This window comes from Macrobrachium nipponense, chromosome 15, assembly GCF_015104395.2.
Source record: "Macrobrachium nipponense isolate FS-2020 chromosome 15, ASM1510439v2, whole genome shotgun sequence".
Taxonomy (NCBI): Eukaryota; Metazoa; Arthropoda; class Malacostraca; order Decapoda; family Palaemonidae; genus Macrobrachium; species Macrobrachium nipponense.
In genome coordinates this window covers 44252620-44256995 of record NC_087208.1, presented here as the reverse complement: position 1 = coordinate 44256995, position 4376 = coordinate 44252620, and positions in this window count along the sequence as shown.

Below are 4376 nucleotides of genomic sequence, written 5' to 3'. Positions count from 1 at the left end.
ATAATCCGCAGAGTATCTATATTGAGTAGTGATGTAATCTTCATGAAGTATTTCAATTCTGAATGGTTACAAAGCTCCACATCAACTAGGACCGGACCTAACTATTATATTTCATTAAGAAGTGTTAAGGTGAGCCATTGACCTGATAATCCTCTATATATCTTTGCGTTTTTATCTTAAGGGCTTTTAAAGTTTTTAATTTTTGGAATCCACAAAAAAATTGAATTTAGGGATTTAAAGGTTATCCTTCCTTTCTAATTTCCAGAGGTCTTGTATTCTCCCTGAGAATGTTGTGTAGTGAGAACATCAAGAGTTCAAGCGAAGATTCAATGCATTAATATCGTAAAACAATGCACCTGGTATTCATCCACACACACACACACACACACACACACACACACACACACACACACACACACATATATATATATATATATATATATATATATATATATATATATATATATATATATATATATATATGTGAGCCATTGACCTGATAATCCTCTATATATCTTTGCGTTTTTATCTTAATGGGCTTTTAAAGTTTTTTAATTTTTGGAATCCACAAAAAAATTGAATTTAGGGATTCAAAGGTTATCCTTCCTTTCTAATTTCCAGAGGTCTTGTATTCTCCCTGAGAATGTTTGTGTAGTGAGAACATCAAGAGTTCAAGCGAAGATTCAATGCATTAATATCGTAAAACAATGCACCTGGTATTCATCCACACACACACACACACACACACACACACACACACACACACATATATATATATATATAATCTATAATATATATATAGAATATATATAGTTATATATATATATGTGTGTGTGTGTGTGTGTGTGTGGATGAATACCAGGTGCATTGTTTTACGATATTAATGCATTGAATCTTCGCTTGAACTCTTGATGTTCTCACTACACAACATTCTCAGGGAGAATACAAGACCTCTGGAAATTAGAAAGGAAGGATAACCTTTGAATCCCTAAATTCAATTTTTTTGTGGATTCCAAAAATTAAAAACTTTAAAAGCCCTTAAGATAAAAACGCAAAGATATATAGAGGATTATCAGGTCAATGGCTCACCATATATATATATATATATATATATATATATATATATATATATATATATATATATATATATATATATATATATATATATATATATATATATATATATATATATATATATATATATATATATATATATATATATATATATATACATATATTCTTTAGCAATTGATCTGTGTATCTCCCTTTATGATGTGTAAATACTTTTAAATAGACACCATATTCTTTGGAAGCTTGAATTTCAAGTTGATGGCTCCTATAGGGTTGTGTCATATGAATAATAATAATAATAATAATAATAATAATAATAATAATAATAATAATAATAATAATAATAATTAATAATAAGTGGTACGAGCACCCCAACCTGAGGGAGTGATAGAAAACGATCAGGCAAAGATCCTCTGGGACTATGGTATCGAACGGATAGGGTGATACGTGCAAATAGACCAGACGTGACGTTGATTGACAAAGTCAAGAAGAAAGTATCACTCATTGATGTCGCAATACCATGGGACACCAGAGTTGAAGAGAAAGAGAGGGAAAAAATTGATAAGTATCAAGATCTGAAAATAAAAATAAGAAGGATATGGGATATGCCAGTGGAAATCGTACCCATAATCATAGGAGCACTAGGCACGATCCCAAGATCCCTGAAAAGGAATCTAGAAAAACTAGAGGCTGAAGTAGCTCCAGGTCTCATGCAGAAGAGTGTGATCCTAGAAACGGCACACATAGTAAGAAAAGTGATGGACTCCTAAGGAGGCAGGATGCAACCCGGAACCCCACACTATAAATACCACCCAGTCGAATTGGAGGACTGTGATAGATAATAATAGGCATAATACACACCACCAGTATCACAGAAACAAATAACTTGGTATATGCAGGAGCAAGATTAGCGGCAGAACTGATGGGGATTCGAACACCAACACCACCAGCACAACCAACCCAACAGAAACCAAAACAGCAACCTCCTTGGAAAAGGCGCCTGGAAAAGCAAATCATGGTGATGAGATCTGACTTGAGTAAACTGAAAGAGATGGCAGAAAAAAGGCTAAGAAGCAAGAAAACTAGGGAGGAACTCAACGAGAAATACAAAGTACAAGAGAGGGGACTAAACAACACAATAGAAGATGTAAAACTGAGGCTTAAGGCCAAAGCACATAAGATCCAACGGTACATGAACAGGAATAAGGGAAACAGAACAAACTATTCGGAACCAACCAGAAAAGACTATACAGCCAACTAAGAGGGGAAGACAACCACCCAGAAATTCCTGAAGCCGAACCAAGTAAAAGACTCTGGGAAAACATATGGAGCAATCCGGTATCACACAACAAACATGCAACATGGCTCCAGGAAGTCAAGGAAGAAGAAACAGGGAGAATAAAACAAAGATTCACAGAGATCACGAACAGACACAGTCAGACACCCAAATAAAGAAATGCCAACTGGAAAGCCCCAGGTCCCGATGAAGTCCATGGATACTGGCTCAAAAACTTCAAGGCCCTACACCCACGAATAGGAGAACAACTTCAGCATTGCATCTCAAATCACCATGCAGCCAAATGGATGACCACAGGAAGAACATCCTTAGTACAAAAAGACAAGAGTAAGGGAAATATAGCCAGTAACTACAGGCCTATCACCTGCCTACCAATAATGTGGAAGTTTAGTAACAGGTATCATCAGTGAAAGGCTATACAACTACCTAGAGGAGACAAACACCATCCCCCACCAACAGAAAGGCTGCAAAAGGAAGTGTAGGGGCAGAAAAGACCAGCTCCTGATAGACAAAATGGTAATGAAGAACAGTAGGAGAAGGAAAACCAACCTAAGCATGGCATGGATAGACTATAAGAAAGCCTTCGACATGATACCACACACATGGCTAATAGAATGCCTGAAAATATATGGGGCAGAGGAAAACACCATCAGCTTCCTCAAAAATACAATGCGCAACTGGAATACAATACTTACAAGCTCTGGAATAAGACTAGCAGAGGTTAAAATCAGGAGAGGGATCTTCCAGGGCGACTCACTGTCCCCACTACTCTTCGTCAGTAGCCATAATTCCCATGACAAAGAACTACAGAAGATGGATGCCGGGTACCAACTCAAGAAAAGAGGCAACAGGATCAACCATCTGATGTTCATGGACGACATCAAGCTGTATGGTAAGAGCATCAAGGAAATAGATACCCTAATCCAGACTGTAAGGATTGTATCTGGGGACATCAGGATGGAGTTTGGAATAGAAAAATGCGCCTTAGTCTACATACAAAAAAGCAAAGTAACGAGAACTGAAGGGATAAAGCTACCAGATGGGAGCAACATCAAACATAGATGAAACAGGATACAAATACCTGGGAATAATGGAAGGAGGGGATATAAAACACCAAGAGATGAAGGACACGATCAGGAAAGAATATATGCAGAGACTCAAGGCGATACTCAAGTCAAAACTCAACGCCGGAAATATGATAAAAGCCATAAACACATGGGCAGTGCCAGTAATCAGATACAACGCAGGAATAGTGGAATGGACGAAGGCAGAACTCCGCTGCATAGATCAGAAAACCAGGAAACATATGACAATACACAAAGCACTACACCCAAGAACAAATACGGACAGACTATACATAACACGAAAGGAAGGAGGGAGAGGACTACTAAGTATAGAGGACTGCGTCAACATCGAGAACAGAGCAGTGGGGCAATATCTGAAAACCAGTGAAGACGAGTGGCTAAAGAGTGCATGGGAAGAAGGACTAATAAAAGTAGACGAAGACCCAGAAATATACAGAGACAGGAGAATGACAGACAGAACAGAGGACTGGCACAACAAACCAATGCACGGACAATACATGAGACAGACTAAAGAACTAGCCAGCGATGACACATGGCAATGGCTACAGAGGGGAGAGCTAAAGAAGGAAACTGAAGGAATGATAACAGCGGCACAAGATCAGGCCCTAAGAACCAGATATGTTCAAAATACGATAGATGGAAATAACATCTCTCCCATATGTAGGAAGTGCAATACGAAAAATGAAACCATAAACCACATAGCAAGCGAATGCCCGGCACTTGCACAGAACCAGTACAAAAAGAGGCATGATTCAGTGGCAAAATCCCTCCACTGGAGCCTGTGCAAGAAACATCAGCTACCTTGCAGTAATAAGTGGTACGAGCACCAACCTGAGGGAGTGATAGAAAACGATCAGGCAAAGATCCTCTGGGACTATGGTATCAGAACGGATAGGGTGATACGTGCAAACAGACCAGACGTG